Here is a 20,603-nt window from a genome sequence, read left to right as displayed (position 1 = left end):
GTGGTATAAGTACAGCGTCACGGGAAACGGAAAGGCCTAGGGCCTAGGGAATCGCTGGGGCTACACTGTCTAAACCTTAGTTTACAAGTAGGAGGCCCACAGGCGGCGCGTGCAGTGTCTTTACACACACGCGAGAGTCAATGCAAAGTCAATGAGAACTTAGAAGTTAGAACAAGCATTTGCAATGCAATAGGTCTCGCCTTAGTTAAGATTAGGCTATTAACATTGCAAATGTTTTATTTTTTATTCATGTGTTGTTGTTGGTATTCTGCAAATTAATAGTTATGTTATTGGTAATGGCATTAGTTTTATTTTTTGCATATGTTACATATATTGTAGTTCTTCTGCAATATATTTTGTATTTATGTGATTTACATACATTTATTTCACACATTTATGCAACAATTATATAGATATGTTATAGTTAGCATTTTGTTTGTAGAAAATAATCAGGCAAACTACAGTGTGGTATAAAAAGTTTTTTTTTTATGATACAAAGAAATATATACTCAAATGTACATATAATTGGTATTATTTTGTAAATAATATGATAATCTGATGTACATTCTTTTATCAAAACAAGTAGTAACAATGTAACAAGTATTTATTTTGTAGGATATGAAGTAAAATAAACGTAACAATTATATCAAAAGATAGTGCAATTTTTTGGTGTTTTGTAATATACACTTTACTAACAATTTGTTAAGGTATAATGACGATAAAGTGCAGTATTTTAAATTATGCAACAAGTAACAAAGAAATGCACAGTTTTGCAAACGAAAAAAGTATTTTAGCACTGTTACATGAACAAGTAATTAAATTTTGTATACAAATAAGTGTCTGAAAAATCAAACATAAGTAATCAGTAGTATCATGCAAATTATTCAAGTCACTTTGAATTTGTTAAGGTATAATGACGATAAAGTGCAGTATTTTAAATAATGCAACAATCAATAAAGAAATGCACAGTTTTCAAACAAAAAAATATATTTTAGCGCTGTTACATGAACAAAAAATGCAATGTTGTATACAAATAACTATCTGAAAAAGTGAAACATAGGTAATCAGTAGTAGTATGCAAACTATTCACGTTACTTTTTAGTATTTTTTGTACGTGATATGGCAACAATTGTTTATATTGCAGTTATATTTCTCTAATTATGTCTGTAATGCAACCATTACAAAACAGTACACTAAGTGTTATTGGCAAAAATGGCATTAAAGCATTTTCAAAATCTTCTGTGTCAGTTTCAATGCCTAAGTAGTCCATCAAAGGTGTATTATGGATGTCCATTGATTGCAAGTTTTCATTATTTTCTATTTGCACCACCATTGTGCTTTGCTCCTGGTAAGTTTTTTCCATTCCAAATAACGTTACAGTTATGTTTTCTTTCGGTGGTTGTATGACCTATGGAAATAGTGTCTTAGTACACTTTCTAAATTTTCTGATTGCATCATGATATTGCTATAAATATTTACTTACTTGTATTGTAGTGTGTCTAGTTGTGTTCAATATCTTCTCTCCATTGAACTCATGTACAGCCATATGTGTAAGCTGTACATATTTCCCAATTTCAATCGTAAAATCAGTGGCGTCTCTCCATAGACTTATCTTCACTGAATCTGTTGCATCATTAATTGTAATGCTCCTTATTTTAGTTTCTTGACCTCCAACAAGTATATTTTTAGTATCTTCTGCCTGTGGTATGTAAAGTAGGTATTTTTTGCAGTTTTTTATACTTTAATGAATGTTAAACAATAAGTTTGTGCTTTGTGGTATATGTACAGTTAGAATTATTCGAAAACATACTATAGACATTTTTTATATTTTCAACATAAAATTAATGGGAACAAAAATTATTAATTATTTGGTATGCAAGTAGTGCTCACTTTTGAACTTTGTACAAATGCTAATGTATATAATTGTTGTTACTTACTTTGTATTGCTGTTGATAGTTTACTGATCCATTGGTGTATTGCTAGTATATTTTATCTTGCTTTTGATTAAACTCTCTTTTTTTTCTTTTTACATTTGTACTTTGGGTATTTAGCAAGTCCATTGATGGTATACAGAGTTTTCCATAAGCTGATATTATACTATAATAGTATCAATGTTAATACATCAGCTGGAAAGAGCTGGAGTGTAGAAGCCTCTGCTATTTTGGGTAGAAGCCGCCATGCTTCTTGTTCTGTTGGAGTTGCATTGGATACCTTTGGGTTGAGTGGAACACAGGAGCTGTCAGCAAGGTGGGCAGGGAAGAGTTGGAGGGCAGGAGTTTCTCCTGCTTTGGGTAGAAGTCTGCCATGCTTTTTGCTGTTTTGGAGCTGCATTGGACACTATTAATTTGAGTGTAATACATGAGCTCCTAGCAGGTGGGGCAGGGAAGAGTTGTAGGGTAGGAGCTTCTCCTGCTTTAGGTAGAAGTCTGCCATGTTTCTTGCTATCTTGGAGCTGTGCTTGACACTCCTGGGTCGAGTGCAACATAGGAGCTCCCAGCAAAGATGGGCAGGAAGTGCTGGAAGGTAGGAGCCTCTTCTGCTGTGGGTGGAGCTGTTAGTAGGGGTGGGGGGGAGGTGGCAGGGAAGTGCTGAAGGGTAGGAGCTTTCCTGCTTTGAGTAAAAGTTTGTTATGCTTCTTGCGCTCTTGGAGCTGTTTTGGACACCCTTGGGTCTAGTGCACCACAGGAGCTGTCAGCAAGGGCAGGTGGGGGGGGGGGGGGGTGCAGGGAAGTTTTGGAGGGTAGGAGCTTCTCCTTCTTTGGGTAGAAGTCTGTTCAATAAAACATGAAATAGCTACGGAAAATTGTGTGAGTACTCAAGTTGTATGTATAGGTACATAAAATTGTTCCACAAAACTCATACAATTGCAACATGTCCCATGGAATTGTAACAGCCACTGTGAGTTAGGAACTGTCTCTTCAGCTAGGAGTTTTCCCCATAAGCTAAGATTGCCCCCACTTACACATATAATGAAAGGGAAGTTATAGGGGTAGAAAGGGAGATGGGAGTTAAGAGGAACAAAATAGAGCAAAAAGTACAATAAGGCCAGCAAGAGGTGATAAGCTGTTGATGGTGTACTTGATATATTTTACATCTTAGCTATTGTGGAACATGTAGTAATTACTTGTTTCAGATATTATTGTACAATTTTATTTGTGGTACAAGTATCTATTTGAAACAAGTAAATGCTGTTTGTTAAAGTTGTATCAATATTAGTAATATTTAAGTTTAACTATTTAAAAAAAAAAACTTTTGAGTTGTTCTAGTATTAAATGTGATAGTTTGCAACCAAAGACATGGTATTTATACAGTAAATAATGGAATTGGGTAAAATTTATAAGTTAACATGTTGTTAAAAAATATGGGACAGTTATATTACTAAAATCAATAAAATAGTTTTTACTTGTTTTAGATAGACAGTACAATTTTTTTGTTGTACTTGTATTTTTAAAACAAGTAAATGTTGGCAGGTAAGTTGTATTGTGCATTCCAATTTTATTTTATTTCTTACATATATAAAAACATATACTTACTTCGTATTAGTTTGCAATTGCTTGATATGGAGGATATAGGCAACTTTATAGAACAGTTTATAAATACAATCTCTTAATAGCAGGTAACTTGTATTGTGCGTTGTTATTTTTCGGATTTCTGTAACATATATAAAGTTATTTACTTACTTCATATTAGAAGCTGTTTTTTGCTTTGGAGGGTATAATTAACATAATAAAATAGTTTCGAATAAAATTTTGTAAGAAAATAATTGTATATTAATTACTTGTTGCAGATAGCATTGTACATTTTCTTTTTTGTACAAGTAGTTATGTGAAACAAGTAAATTATTTGCAGGTAAGTTGTATAGGTTATAGAATTTATTTTGATTTTTGCAATGTATATAAAGAATTTACTTACTTTGTATTAATGGATAATACTTGTCTCACATATTTTAATATAATTTTTTACTGTTCTATCTAAACACAGGAGTTGTCAGCAGGGGGGACAGAGAAGAGTTGGAGGGCAGGAATTTCTCCTGCTTTGGGTAGTAGTCTGCCATGCTTCTTGCTGTCTTGGAGCTGCATTCGACACTATTAAGTTGAGTGTAATAGATGAGCTCCTAGCAGGTGGGGCAGGTAAGAGTTGGAAGGTAGGAGTCTCTACTGTTTTAGGTAGAAGTCTGCCATACTTCTTGCTATCTTGGAGCTGCGCTTGACACCTCTGGGTCGAGTGCAACATAGGAGCTTCCAGCAGGGATGGGCAGGAAGTGCTGGAAGGTAGGAGCCTCTTCTGCTTTGGGTGGAGCTGTCAGCAGGGGTGGGGGGGAGGTGGCAGGGAAGTGCTGAAGGTTAGGAGCATTCCCTGCTTTGTGTACAAGTCTGTTATGCTTTTTGCCCTCTTATAGGTGTGTTGGACACCCATGGGTCGAGTGCAACACAGTAGCTTTTAGCAGGGTGCGGGGGGGTCAGGTAAGATTTGTATGGTAGGAGCCTCTCCTGTTTTGGGTAGAAGTGTGCCATGCTTCTTGCCCTCTTGGATCTGCGTTGGACACCCTTGGGTCTAGTGTAACACAGTAGCTCTTAGCAGGGGGTGGGGGGCAGGGAAGTGTTGAAGGGTAGGAGCTTTCTTGTTTTAAGTAAAAGTTTGTTATGCTTCTTGCCCTCTTGGAGCTGTTTTGGACACCCTTGGGTCTAGTGCATTACAGGTGCTGTAAGCAAGGGCAGGGGGGGGGGGTGCAGGGAAGTTTTGGAGGGTAGGAGTCTCTCCTTCTTTGGGTAGTAGTCTGCTTAATAAAACATGAAATAGCTACGGAGAATTGTGAGTACTCAAGTTGTATGTATAGGTACATAAAATTCTTCTACAAAGCTCATACAATTGCAACATGTCCCATGGAATTGTAACAGCCACTGTGAGTTAGAAAGTGTCTCTTCAGCTAGGAGTTTTCTCCATAAGCCAAGATTGCCCCACTTACACATATAACGAAAGGGAAGTTATAGGGGTAGAAAGGGAGATGGGAGTTAAGAGGAACAAAATAGAGCAAATAGTACAATAAAGCCAGTAAGATGTGATAAGCTGTTGATGGTGTACTTGATATATTTTACATCTTAGCTATTGTGAAACATGCAGTAATTACTTGTTTCAGATATTATTGTACAATTTTATTTGTTGTACAAGTATCTATTTGAAACAAGTAAATGCTGTTTGTTAAAGTTGTATCAATATTAGCAATATTTAAGTTTAACTATTTTTTAAAAATAACTTTTGAGTTGTTCTAGTATTGAATGTGATAGTTTGCAACCAAAGACATGGTATTTATACAGTAAATAATGGAATTGGGTAAAATTTATAAGTTAACATGTTGTTAAAAAACATTGGACAGTTATATTACTAAAATAATAAAATAGTTATTACTTGTTTTAGATAGACAGTACAATTTTTTTTGTTGTACTTGTATTTTTAAAACAAGTAAATGTTGGCAGGTAAGTTGTATTGTGCATTCCAATTTTATTTTATTTCTTACATATATGAAAACATATACTTACTTCGTATTAGTTTGCAATTGCTTGATATGGAGGATATAGGCAACTTTATAAAACAGTTTATAAATACAATCTCTTAATAGCAGGTAACTTGTATTGTGCGTTGTTATTTTTCGGATTTCTGTAACATATATAAAGTTATTTACTTACTTCATATTAGTAGCTGTTTTTTGCTTTGGAGGGTATAATTAACATAATAAAATAGTTTCTACTAAAATTTGGTAAGAAAATAATTGTATATTAATTACTTGTTGCAGATAGCATTGTACATTTTCTTTTTTGTACAAGTAGTTATGTGAAACAAGTAAATATTTGCAGGTAAGTTGTATAGGTTATAGATTTTTTTTGATTTTTGCAATGTATATAAAGAATTTACTTACTTTGTATTAATGGATAATACTTGTCTCACATATTTTAATATAATTTTTTACTGTTCTATCTAAACACAGGAGTTGTCAGCAGGGGGGACAGAGAAGAGTTGGAGGGCAGGAATTTCTCCTGCTTTGGGTAGTAGTCTGCCATGCTTCTTGCTGTCTTGGAGCTGCATTCGACACTATTAAGTTGAGTGTAATAGATGAGCTCCTAGCAGGTGGGGCAGGTAAGAGTTGGAAGGTAGGAGTCTCTACTGTTTTAGGTAGAAGTCTGCCATACTTCTTGCTATCTTGGAGCTGCGCTTGACACCTCTGGGTCGAGTGCAACATAGGAGCTTCCAGCAGGGATGGGCAGGAAGTGCTGGAAGGTAGGAGCCTCTTCTGCTTTGGGTGGAGCTGTCAGCAGGGGTGGGGGGGAGGTGGCAGGGAAGTGCTGAAGGTTAGGAGCATTCCCTGCTTTGTGTACAAGTCTGTTATGCTTGTTGCCCTCTTATAGGTGTGTTGGACACCCATGGGTCGTGTGCAACACAGTAGCTTTTAGCAGGGTGCGGGGGGGTCAGGTAAGATTTGTATGGTAGGAGCCTCTCCTGTTTTGGGTAGAAGTGTGCCATGCTTCTTGCCCTCTTGGATCTGCGTTGGACACCCTTGGGTCTAGTGTAACACAGTAGCTCTTAGCAGGGGGTGGGGGGCAGGGAAGTGTTGAAGGGTAGGAGCTTTCTTGTTTTAAGTAAAAGTTTGTTATGCTTCTTGCCCTCTTGGAGCTGTTTTGGACACCCTTGGGTCTAGTGCATTACAGGTGCTGTAAGCAAGGGCAGGGGGGGGGTGCAGGGAAGTTTTGGAGGGTAGGAGTCTCTCCTTCTTTGGGTAGTAGTCTGCTTAATAAAACATGAAATAGCTACGGAGAATTGTGAGTACTCAAGTTGTATGTATAGGTACATAAAATTCTTCTACAAAGCTCATACAATTGCAACATGTCCCATGGAATTGTAACAGCCACTGTGAGTTAGAAAGTGTCTCTTCAGCTAGGAGTTTTCTCCATAAGCCAAGATTGCCCCACTTACACATATAACGAAAGGGAAGTTATAGGGGTAGAAAGGGAGATGGGAGTTAAGAGGAACAAAATAGAGCAAATAGTACAATAAAGCCAGTAAGATGTGATAAGCTGTTGATGGTGTACTTGATATATTTTACATCTTAGCTATTGTGAAACATGCAGTAATTACTTGTTTCAGATATTATTGTACAATTTTATTTGTTGTACAAGTATCTATTTGAAACAAGTAAATGCTGTTTGTTAAAGTTGTATCAATATTAGCAATATTTAAGTTTAACTATTTTTTAAAAATAACTTTTGAGTTGTTCTAGTATTGAATGTGATAGTTTGCAACCAAAGACATGGTATTTATACAGTAAATAATGGAATTGGGTAAAATTTATAAGTTAACATGTTGTTAAAAAACATTGGACAGTTATATTACTAAAATAATAAAATAGTTATTACTTGTTTTAGATAGACAGTACAATTTTTTTTGTTGTACTTGTATTTTTAAAACAAGTAAATGTTGGCAGGTAAGTTGTATTGTGCATTCCAATTTTATTTTATTTCTTACATATATGAAATGAAATGAAATGAAAAATTGCATTTGTATAGCGCATAACTGCCCTAGGGCCTCGCAGCGCTTGAAGATAAAATGGTTTAGCGCAGGCTCGGGGCAGATCAGCAGGATTTAGCAAACAAATGCGTTTTCAAGGCCTTTCTGAATGAGAGGAGGTTGCTATTTCCTCGGATGGCAAAGGGGAGGGCATTCCAAAGTCTGGTCGCCGAATGGGAAAAAGAGCGGCCACCCCAACGGGCTTTGTTAATTTTAGAGGAGGTGGCCAGCTGCAAGGTACCAGACCGAAGGGGGCGTGCTGGGACATAAGGCGTGACCAAAGGGTGCAGAATCGCTGGGCCTACACGGTGAAAGGATTTGTGCATAATGCACAAAGCTTTAAACTGCACTCTGGCAGCCATTGGGAGCCAGTGGAGGTCTTTCAGAGCCTTCCTCGCCGACTGCCGACGGGAGAGATTGAACAGTAGGCGGGCCGCACTGTTTTGTGTGACCTGAAGCCTCTGCAGTACCGAAGCCGGTGCTCCTAGGTAGAGAGCATTCCCATAATCCAGGCGAGAGAGAATCAGGGCCTGGACCATGGTCCTCCTCGCCTGGAAAGGGAGCAAAGGGAGCACCCGCCAGAGCATCCTCATTAGTCCAAAGCAAGTGGCGGCAGTCTTAGTAGCCTGGACCGAGAAATCAAGGGCGGTGTCAAGCCAGATCCCGAGGCTCTTTATCTGGGACTTGGGGGCAGGAGGAGCGCCAAGACATGGTGGCCAGACGGGTGCAAGAGCAGACGGGGAGGGATTTCCGAGTAGAATGATGTCTGTCTTCTCCCCGTTAAGCTTCAAACAGGAGGCTTGCATCCATCTGGCAACGAGACCACAAGCTGCGTGTCATCCGCGTAGGTGACTATACGCACACCAAAGGGATGGACTATCCTGTCCAGAGGTTCCATGTAGGCGTTAAAGAGGGTCGGGCTCAGGGAGGAGCCCTGAGGGACCCCACACCTGAGAGGGTGTTTGGGAGAGACTATCTCACCCTCGAAGACCTGGAAAAAGCGCTCACTCAAAGGAGGTAAGCCAGTCTAGAGCCGCGCCCGACACGCCCATGCCCGCCAGTCGGTGTAATAGCGTGGCATGGTTCACCGTGTCGAACGCGGCGCTAAGGTCTAACAGGATAATGGCCACCTTTCCTCCCCGATCCAAAGTCGTTCTTGCTTCCTCTGTAACCGCTAACATAGCGGTTTCTGTGCCATGTTGAGGGCGAAAACCTGTCTGGGAGGCACGCAACAGACAGTTGGACTCCAAATAGTCTGTTAAGATATTGTTGGCGTGCCTCTCCAGCAGTTTACTCAGCCAGGGGAGCAACGAAATGGGGCGATAGTTGGACAAGTTGCTCTGGTCCAGGGAGGGCTTCTTGAGAAGCGCCCTCACCATGGCGCACTTCCAGGGGAGTGGGACCGACCTGGCCACGATGGAGGTGTTTAAGGCTTCCAGGATGACAGGACGAATAACGTCCAGTGCCTTGACAAGGATCCGGGGGGGTGCCGGGTCATTGGGAGACCCGGAAGAAACTTTAGAAATTAATCTATCCAGGCTGCCGGCATCAAGAAGCGGAATTATATCCAGTTTGCAGAGAGCCGGAGAATCAGCTGGCTTAGATGGGACGGAGGGGGCGTTGACCGTAGGATTACTAAAAGAAGAGTATATGGTCGAAATTTTCTTGGAGAAGAAGGCAGCTAGCTCATTACAGCGGTCTTGTGCCCCTTCAGCAGTAGGACGCTCAGCCGGGGGTGAAATAAGGGACTTGGCTATCCTAAAGATTTCCCTAGGCGCGTTGGCTGCAGCACTAATTTTCCCTTCGTAGAAGGAGGTTTGCGCCAATTTAATCTCTGATTTATAGAGCCTTATTGCGGACCTATAATCATCTTTCCTAGACAGAGAATGGTCCTTCCTCCACGCTCTCTCTAGTTTGCGGCAGTCAAGCTTTAATAACCTCAGAGCAGGAGTGTACCAGGGTGCAACTTTAGGTCTTCTGATGAGTTTACAGGGGCGTTTGGGAAGAACTCGGTCTAGGGTGCTGGAGATCCAGTGATCAAAGTTGCTAGAAGCAGAGGCAGGGGTCAAGGCCCTTCTCGGGGGGTCTTGAGTGAGAGCCAATGTCCAGTCGGTGAGGGGAAGTGAGGACCATTTCCTGCCCATGTACTTGGTAGAGGCCTCACGGGGGGAACAGGAGTTAGAAAGCCAGGTGAACGGTATCAAAAAATGATCAGTCCAAGGCAGTGGAACAGGGGACTCTACATTAAGGTTGGTATTACTGTATATGTGATCAAGGAGATGTCCCTTCTTGTGGGTCGCCTGATGGCCTCTCTGGCAGAGGTCTAACGCTTGCATGTTGGCACGCAAGTTATTAGCTGCCATATCCTGGGGGTCATCTGAATGGATGTTAAAATCCCCAAGCAGGGTGAGGTTAGATGAGGTCAAGACTGCGTTGGCAGTGAGATCAGTAATTTGAGTGATAAAATTATTCAGGGAACCCGGTGGGCGGTAGAGTAAAATACCAGAAAAAGTGGTGGTAGGGGAGAGATCAAGTGCAAAGTGTAAGCTCTCGCAAGTCAGCAGGGAATTAGGAGTGACCCGACACTTAAAGCTGTCCCTGTATATAATTGCCAGGCCTCCGCCTCTCCCCGATTGGCGGTCGAGGCGCTTAAGTGTGTAGCCTGGAGGTGTGGCCCATATTAAGGACGGGTCGTTGTCAATCTGAAGCCAAGTTTCCGTTAAAAATAGGGCGTCAGGATTAAGCTCATCGATCAACAGATGCAGCTCTGTGAAATGTTTGGGTAGCGACCGGCAATTAAGGAGATACATTCTCCAAGTCTCTCCCAAAGGGAGGGAGTCGCTATATGGGCGGGAGGTGCTCCATGTACAATGTTTACAGTGATGGTCGATATTAGCTGGGGAGACAGAATGGCAACAGGAAAGACTGACGGGGGGACGTAAGGAGTGTAACCTCGTGGAGTTATAGGCAATTCGAGTACCCACCATGGTGCCGGTCACCACCCCAGACCCGGGCCAGCGAGAAGCGTCTGGACGCGGACTGGCGCAGGCTGGCTTCTCTTTGGCGCCTCTTCGGCGCGTATACGGCGCTACCGCTGCGCGTCACCGCTGCGCGGGGTGGGAAGAGGTCATATAGATTAGGCGAGGGTGGAGACTAGCCCGTCAACCTCCCCAAGATGGCTGCCCAGGATGGGACAACCAGGAAGTGGTGTCGCTTAAGCCTCCCTCCACACAATCAGCACAGGCTGTGGTGGACCGGGGAGTAGCGACCAGAAAACAAGTAAGAGCACAGAAATGTAATTTTAAAAACACATATTCTCACAGCAATAGGTTTTTAAAATTGTTAAAACGAAATAGCAGCTTGCAGAAGTGTAATTTTAAAAACACATATTCTCACATCAATAGGTTTTTAAAATTGTTAAAAACGAAATAGCAGCTTGCAGAAATCCTGGTCACATTCAAGCGCTAGCGCTATGATCTTCGTTTGGTAGGTGATCGTGCGCGCGATATTCCCGCCCTAAAATAGTGAGGGCGAGGGGGGAGACTAGCCCGTCAACCTCCCCAAGATGGCTGCCCAGGATGGGACAACCAGGAAGTGGTGTCGCTTAAGCCTCCCTCCACACAATCAGCACAGGCTGTGGTGGACCGGGGAGTAGCGACCAGAAAACAAGTAAGAGCACAGAAATGTAATTTTAAAAACACATATTCTCACAGCAATAGGTTTTTAAAATTGTTAAAACGAACATATACTTACTTCGTATTAGTTTGCAATTGCTTGATATGGAGGATATAGGCAACTTTATAAAACAGTTTATAAATACAATCTCTTAATAGCAGGTAACTTGTATTGTGCGTTGTTATTTTTCGGATTTCTGTAACATATATAAAGTTATTTACTTACTTCATATTAGTAGCTGTTTTTTGCTTTGGAGGGTATAATTAACATAATAAAATAGTTCCTACTAAAATTTGGTAAGAAAATAATTGTATATTAATTACTTGTTGCAGATAGCATTGTACATTTTCTTTTTTGTACAAGTAGTTATGTGAAACAAGTAAATTATTTGCAGGTAAGTTGTATAGGTTATAGATTTTTTTTGATTTTTGCAATGTATATAAAGAATTTACTTACTTTGTATTAATGGATAATACTTGTCTCACATATTTTAATGTCATTTTTTAGTGTTCTATCTAAATATTGGCATGTAAGCAATAGTAATATCATAAAACAGTTCTTTTAATATGATTATATCAAAATTATAAGTTGTAAAATTATATACATATAAATATAGCATTTAATTTATAATAATGATAATTACTTATAACTGTACAATTGCAAACATTTTGTAGTATAATTAGTTACTAAGACAAATAGTTGCATGTAAAATAATAATAAAATACTGCTTACTTCTGTAATTGTTCCTGACACACTCAGGAGTGTCTTTACAGCAGCTCCTCGAACGGCTTTTATCGGAGATACTGGTGGGGCTGGCGGCTGTAGGATGCATTCTGCTTCTTGGATAATACCTGCTGAAATTGTAAGTGGTGGCATTCTTGCTATTTTTGTTTGCTTTGTCAACCGTAATATATCATTTTTGAAAATGTAATTGCGAATAATTTATCCATTTTGTTCTTTCGTTTGCATATAGTAATCCTCATTATAACATGTTGCTTTAATAGTACTAGTTTCATCAGCTAATGCCATATGATACAAAACTTTATTTTCTTGTTTTGAATTGCGATAATAAGTTTTTGCTGAACATTTGATGATGTTGACTCGTAGTGCTTTCTGGTATGGCTTGGAATCAAATTGTTTGGTGCTCTTTAATTCTTCAATGGAAATCATCTGTAAAATAATATGTAAATATTAATAATCAATATTGTTATTTATGCAAAGATAGTACTTTGATAGGGTAACATTCTTAAGCAGTACATTCAATGGAAATCATCTGTAAAATTATATGTAAATATTAATAATCAATATTGCTATTTATGCAAAGACAGTACTTTGATAGGGTAACATTATTAAATAGTACATTAAATAGCTATCCATATTGGTTTATGATCACTGTAATATGATTCTAATGTTCCGTAATTTGTAGGATGTGCATTTGTAAAAATGTGATCTAGTAAAGAGTTGTAATCTGTTGTAGGTGTGTTAATTTTCTGCTCACAATTAACATTTGTTTTCATGTAGTTTTGTAGTAATTTGCTACTGTATGTTGTTTGTTGTAGGTCAATGTTAAAATCGCCCATTATGACATATTTATGATGTGGATATGCATTTAATGTAGAACTTAAAATTGCTAGTAATGTTTATATTGCAACTTTTGGTGGTTTGTATATAATTAGTATTAAGTATTGTGTATTGTTAATTGTTTGTGTGAACTGTAAAATGTCAATTTGTTCTTCTGTTGTAAAAATTGGATTTATAACATGTTGTTTGTTGTAATATATAGCTATTCCATGTTTTGTGTGTATGTTGTAAAATTTGTCAAATAAACAATTGTAATGATCAATATTATATGTTTCGTTAGGTGTTTTGTGTGTTATATTTATTTCAGTTAAACACAACACGTCTGCATTTAATATATTAGTATCAGATTTTATTGCTTTGAAATGTTTTTGTAGTGATCTTATGTTATGTGCTATTAGTGTGAAACTTTTGTTGTATTGATGTATTTGTGGTATTGAAATTTGTAATAACATATTTGTTCTCATGCGAAACATTTCCTCGTGCACTTTAAAGTGTGTTAATATTTTATCTTCTTTAAAGTTTTTAATATATATGTTATTTAAAGACTTTGCTCTGCTAATTGCTACATAATGTAAGTGATGTGTTTTGGTATTACCGAAATGTATATATAATGGTTCTATTGTTTGACCTTGAGTTCTATGTATAGTACGTGCAGATGATTGTCGTAATGGAAACTGTTTTCGTACTATTGTTATTAATTTTTTGCTATATTGAAAATTACGAGAAATCGGTAATATTGGTGTCCAACTTTTAGAAATATTTATTTTGTAAAGGTGTGTATTTTGTTGTCTTGTTTGTGTGCCTATTTTTTGATTGTCAAAATGCATCCAAACAATAATTGGGATATTATTTGTAGTTTCGACATATTCAATTATACCTGTTGCACCATTAGTTAAACCATCATTCACATTAATATTAGAAGTTACATCATAACGTAATTTAATTGCAATATGTAATATCTTTGCCAATGACATAGTTTGATTTGTATTAGTAGGTAATTTTTGTAAAATTGCTTCTTTTACTTCTGGACTTAAGTCTCCTGGTACTGTGTCTATAGCTATTGTAGTATACATTGGATAATGTTTGATATGTTGCATCAAAACATTATGATTTATTTCATTAACTTCATTGTTAGTAAACATTATATATGGTATAGACTGTAGTATACTTGAATCTGGTTCTATTTCACGTGATTTCAATTTTTGAATATCATCAATTGTTTGCTCACCCGTCCTTAGTCTATTTAGCAGTTGTGCAAATGGCATATCATTTATCTGCCTAATGATTTTTGGTAAGTTCAAATATTTTAAAATGTGTTTGCCATAAGTTAGTACTTAATGGTCCATACATATTTTTTGAGTTTTCAAATATATATGTATCAAAAACTGGTTTCAATTGGTAAAAGTCTCCAATGGCTAATATTGATATACCTCCAAATGGTTCATTAGATGCTTTTATTTCTTGCAATCTATTGTGTATAAAATTTAACATATTTGTGCCAACCATTGATATTTCATCTATTATCAGAACTTTTAAATGCATTAATTTACATTGTAATGTACTTCTATTTTCATGTGTTAATTGCTTATATGTTAATGCTTGTGAGATTGGAATTTTAAATGTACTATGTAAAGTTTGACCATTTATATTATGTGCAGCTTGCCCTGTTGGTGCTGTAAGTAATATATAAATGTTATCAGGATTTTCTCCTGCTTTTGTATTATAGTATCGTACTAAAGTTTGATATAGTGCAGTAATTATATAACTTTTGCCTACTCCTGCACCGCCAGTACAAAAAGTAAAAAAACATTCTGTTTTTGTTTTTAGCCAGTTTAAGTGATGGTAGACAAAACTTAGTTGTTCCATTGTTAAATCTTGCATAATACTACTGTACTCCTCCTGTGGTAGTATATTGTTCACTAATAATTCTTCTTCTGCAATTGTTCTAATTCCTAAATCTAGTGCTAGATCATATTGTGTATCTGATTGATATGCAGGTGTTGTTGTTTCTTGATTATCTATAACTATTGATATTGTAGGTGATGCTGGTGATGTGTCCATTTCTTCATTATTAATTTATAGTTAGTATCTACTTCTATTTGTACTTGTAGGTATCTTTCATAGTATGTACTTTTTGGTGAAATTATATTGTTTTCTATTCTCCAAGGGTAGTATAGCATTAGTAACTCTCTGTAATAATTTTCTGGGTCGTTAATTTTATTGAAACGTCTATATCTAATTATTTTTTTTTTCTACGTTCAGTGTACATTTTGCTGTGTTTGTTACTTATCAATTCATCTATTTGAACTTCTTCTTCATCTGAACTATAAAAGTTAGTTTCTAAAAGTAAGTCATCATAAGTATTTTTTTTTTTTGGGTGTTAATTTTCTGTTTGGTATTATAGTTTGATGCATAATCAGCTAAAGTACATTCTTCTAATGTTATTGGCCGTTTACTGTACTTGTTAATAACATTGTCAAATTGTATTTTTGTTGATGTTTCTGGTAACATATTTATTGTATTAATGTCTTTCATTAAATATGTACGCTGCTCTGGCATACTTGTATTAATAAATACAAATGATCTTGAACTTTTCCTTAAGGGTATTTGCAATATAAGGTAAGCAGCTTCTTGTGCACTAATTTCTGTGCAATTTATAAATTTATTACCAATGTACTTTAATTGCTCTTTCATCTTTACATTATGGCCAACTTCTTTTGCAGCTTGTGCTAATATTTTACTTAAGCCACGCTGAGATTTACTAATATATGATACAATATATACAGCACAAGCATATGCATCTAAAACATACTGTATATCTATGTTAGCTTGCCATGCTTTTAAAATTACTTTATTGTAATTATTAATAAAACATTCAGCTGGTGTTCTTTTTAAAAATATAGTAGTTTTAGTTATTTGTAATTGTATGCATGTTATATATTGTTCTTCTGTTATTTGAATGTGTTGTAAAAATTCTTCATATGTGTAATTTGCAAATTGTTCTGTATTCATTGTAGCATGAATAATATCTATGTGTTGCTTAAACATATTGTTTGTGTTTTCTAGTTGTAATGGCTTTAATATCATTGTGCATGCCATTGGATATCTTGGAAATTGATATTTGCATGTTTTTTTATGTTTCATGCGGCAATTTTTTGTATGCCCATGTTTTTGTAATGGAAGTAAACTGTTTAAAGGTGTGTCTTCTGTTTTTGTACATGTTATGTGCTTATTTATAAAAGTTATAACTTCATCATCTTTGTGTATGTTATATTGTGGTGCATCATCAATCCAAAGTAATGCATGTATATGTGGTGATCCTCTCTGTTGAAATTCAACTCTGTAAAAATAATCTATTACTTTACCTACTGGGTTTGATTTGTGAAGTAAAATACAATTGAATAATTTTCTAACTTGATAATCGAAATGTCGTGCACATGTTATTGGGTCTTGCTGTATTAAACTGCATTTTGTTTCCCATGTCATACTTTTGAATTCATCTCTTGTACATTCTTTTTGTTTTTTTATCCGTAATAGTATATTAATCAAATGGTACCATTTTGTTTCTGCTGCTGATAAAGTTAGAAAAAAAGTTGGGATACCCAATTGCCTTATCATTGCAAATAAATCTTTCTTACAATTTTCCCAATATGGGGGAGAACTCCGTATTCTTTTCAATATTTTGTAACCTTCATTGTATTGTAGTATGCTGTCTGTTATCTTTTATATCTTTCACTGTAATAACTTTCCCATTAGTAAAATACTTTCTAAGTGATATAAAAATTTTGTCTTGTATTTGTTTAATTTGCAATCTTTTTAACTTAAAAAACAGATTTGTAACATTATTAGCTACTCTTTTGTCAAAACTTCGTAATTCCCATTTACATATGGTACTATAATGTACTGGTACATGTCTATTTTCATTAGCTGTTCTACGTTTACCACAAAAAATTGTTGGAAATGCTAAGTATTCAGAATCTTTGTCTTCATATAATCCACGCGGAGTATTATGTTCAGCAGGAGCTAAACTTAATACATTAATGTTCTCTGTTGGAATAGTTTCATTTGTTAATAATGTATCTAAATTACCTACAGGTAGTTCATCTGTACTACTTGAAGTATTGTTAGTTTCAGACATATTTGTATCATTTGTTTCTTGATTTGGTGTATATTGCCAATCTGAGTTTATAGTTATACCATATTCTTTAAATAATTCACTATTGCAAGCTAAATATACAGCTGCATTTTTTACTTTATTAGGTCTTACATTTTCATAATGTGTGTATGATTTATAACGTAATTTTCTTTTTAATTTTATAGGAATTGTCATATTATCACTTATTTGTCTTGGCAACATTGTAATCGTGGTCATAACATCAGCTGGTACATTAACAACAGCACCTGTTAATGCTTTTTGAAATCCACGTGGCAATGTTCTAATTTGCAAAAAAGGTATTCTTGGAGATATTAATCTCTCCTCTAAATTATGTAAATATAATTCAGATGGTATATTAGGGAAACTCATTCCATTGTAAACAGAACATGGTGGATTTTTTTTTAGTTATGTAGTGATAGCATGTTTCACATATATAATTAGTTTGATAATCACTAATGTTACATAATAGAAATGTTGTTTGGTTTGTGATATGTCCTATATTTTTTACTGTCTGCTTATGCCACATTTGATTACAAATAGTGCATATATATTCTGGACCATATTGTATTTCATTATGAAAATTTTCTTTTATTTTTGATATTGTTAACATATTTGTATCTTTATTTGGTATTGCATTTTTATTAATATTATTAATTGGGATATTTTCGTTTGCAGTGCTTTCCTCAAATGTTATATTATGCATATTATTACTATCTATTTCTGGTACTATGCTATTCTCACTGTTACTATTTATTTGTATTTTATTTGTATATTTTTTATTTTTCCCATTTTTTTTAGTAACTGCAAGTTCAATAGATGTTTGTGAAGTAGATATTTATTTATTTGTATTATTTTTTACTTCTGTAACTTTTTTTGTTATTACTGCAGATTGGAAAGTGGTAGGTGAAGAAGCTAATTGTGTGCTATAGTGTATAAGCATTTGTTTATTATCTTCAACACTTTTTTTAAAGCTAGTCTTTTTTGTGTTTTTTTAAAAGAAGACTTAAGAATTTTAGTCACTGTTAAAGGTATTACTTTTATTAATAGTAATTCTTCATTAATGACTAGCATATCCTTGCCTGTTATCAACGGACCTGCGTTTGGAGAACTGAGGAGGGAGCTGAGGGAGCCTGCTGTCGCTTGCCGCTTGCCTGCTTCTGCCGCCACGACTCGCCGGACCCGCTTCGCGGGTCCTGCTTCGCGGCTAGGAGCGGACTTCTGGCATTTGGAAGGGGTTTGTTAGTTCACCTAAGACCGGCAGGGCTGCGAGTGTGTAGCGGTGGACTCCAAGCTCCAGGAGTCCCCGCGCGCCCGTGTCCACCTGGGCTGCTCTCCCTGCCGGCTCCGCCCCTAGAGACCAATTAGACCAATTAGTCATCAACAAAAGGGAAGCGTCATCCCCGCTGAGCGGGAGCGCGCGGGAGGGCGCCGGGAGAAGCCCGGGACAAGGGCGGGACCGTTTGTGGCCGTTCGTGACCCGGAGTGACCGGACCGGGCCACCCCTCTAACCTGTGTGAGTCTCCTTCCATAAGGACTATGGCTGGCAGAGACAATAGGATCAAATCCTCCTTAACTGGTAGCCTGTCAACCGCCGGAGGTATGGAGAAATTCCTTGTAAGGGCTAATAATATTATAGACAAGGAGATAGTCATACTGGAAAAGCGTTTGTCAACTGAACTCATCTCCCTTAAACACTCATCCTTAGGACCCCTTGCTAACGCTAAAACGCCCAATAGAAATAGCGATCAGTCTGCTATCACGGAGATAATATCCCCGCCTAGAGAAGATCCTGGCCCCTTGGCTACCCTGGTTACCACAACTGACATTGTGGCTGATCTTAACTGTGTCCCCATAAGCAATAATGTCTCCCTCTTATCCCACCTTGATGTGAGCACTACAGAGAATAAGAGCCAAGGGGAAAGAGAGGGTGCAGTGAGGAAACGGAAAAGAGTGTATAACAAGAAAGAAACTAAAATGGGAAGGGCTGTAAAATCTGCTAAAGTGCGGGAGGTGCCACCCAAGACCACTACTAACCCCCCCTGACACCCACTTCCCGAATAGAGAAATATCCATGGAATGGGCCGTGGCCATATTTAAATCAATCATATCCCCATTAGAGGCTAAACTGGATAGGCTATGCTCCAGAATATCCAATGTAGAGAAAACATCTGCCTCCATTTTAGCCACCCTTGGTAACCTCCAGAGCCAACATATCCCTCCGACTATTATAACTCCTCTGATCGCCGCTCCTCCCAACCCGCACTCGAATCAACTAAATATCCCCCCACCGAATACCTGTATACCAACCCATATCCTCCCTCAGCCCAATAATCCAACAGCCGATAATGTGGCGAGTCAACAACCAAGTCAACCTAATCCACCAGCCCATACGGTTGAGGGAAACCAGGGAGCACTGAGTGAGGTACATAATACCCCTAGACCCAGATGGCCTGATCTTCCACCGGAGGCTAATCGGTTTACTGTCATCTTAGCCGGAGTACCACCACTAGAAACAGGGGAATCAGAAACCTTTAGCTCCCTGAAAAATAAAGTAATAAAATGGCTCAACTGGAACAGACCACTCCCGGGCCACTTACACAACGAAATTATTATGGTCAGGAGGGTTTCTTGGATAGGCAAGACCCCTAAAAACATCAATGGGGACTGCCTAACCGTTAGTTTCAGAGACCCCCGCACAGTATCTCATATATGTGCAGGTTTCAATAGATCCTTTGATTCAACCATCCAGACCCTTCCTGTTTCCTATTTCTTTCCACCAACTAACACCCGCTACCAGCCGAGAAGAGGGGACTGGACCGTTGTGGAACGGAGGGGTAGGCAACGAGCGTATGATGCTAGACCACCTAGACAACCTCAATATGCACCCCAATTCCACCCCTTCACGGATCATAACCGCTTTGGTTGCTTAGATGGCCTAGAGGGAGTCGACTGACTACACCATGTCTCTTCCTTTTCCGTCTCTTCCTCCTTGGAGCCGACCCATGTCCTAGCTAATTCTGATGCCTTACATACGGTTCATTTACCAACTCCTATCCCAGTTATCCCCACCAAACCGGTCCAGATTCCACCCGTTATAATCCCTACTACACAATGCTCGGTAACCATTCCCATCACTCCTATCCCAGCTACCCCCACTGAACCGGACCAGATCCCTCCAGATATGACCAATACTACACCTTCTATCCCAACTACCCACATTAATACAGTACAGGACCCAAGGCTAAAGGGATATTTATTGGCGAGCTGGAACATTGTTGGGTGGCGGCAAAAAGTTTCAGCCCTGGGTTGGAGGGAACACATTGTGGACTTTGACATTTTATGTCTGCAAGAAACGTGGTCAGTGGAAGATATTTTTTATGATGGTTTTGTTTCATACAACTGTAATGCGGTAGAATCTGCAATGGGGAGGGCCAAAGGGGGATTACTGATTTTATTGTCTGTACACCTCCCTATACATGTAAGGAAAAGCCACATAGTGGGGTCCCATTCGCAAATTTTGGAAATATCAGTAGGCAGGGACAGAAATTTATTGCTGATTAATCATTACAATAACATCTTTGACCCTTCTAGTACCACTGTAGTAGACGAACTCGAATCTGTTTTGGATCCCATT

At 37.7% G+C, this 20,603-nt stretch overlaps 1 long non-coding RNA gene across 2 annotated transcripts in view; it reads right to left on the bottom strand.

Annotated features, from left to right (window-relative positions):
• Positions 1-466: 466 nt before the first annotated feature.
• LOC144785408 (uncharacterized) overlaps positions 467-20,603 on the bottom strand; it is a 692,494-nt gene continuing 672,357 nt past the window's right edge. For both annotated transcript variants that reach the window (XR_013601866.1, XR_013601867.1), the window contains 2 exons: positions 1,484-1,699; positions 467-1,408 (listed from right to left, as the gene is read on the bottom strand). This is a non-coding gene — a long non-coding RNA (uncharacterized LOC144785408). The remainder of the gene's footprint in view (positions 1,409-1,483; positions 1,700-20,603) is intronic.

The sequence above is a fragment of the Lissotriton helveticus genome, chromosome 10 (genome assembly GCF_964261635.1).
Source record: "Lissotriton helveticus chromosome 10, aLisHel1.1, whole genome shotgun sequence".
NCBI classification, from domain to species: Eukaryota; Metazoa; Chordata; class Amphibia; order Caudata; family Salamandridae; genus Lissotriton; species Lissotriton helveticus.
The sequence above is the reverse complement of the archived record's forward strand: the minus strand, read 5'-3'. Positions and strand labels throughout refer to the sequence as shown.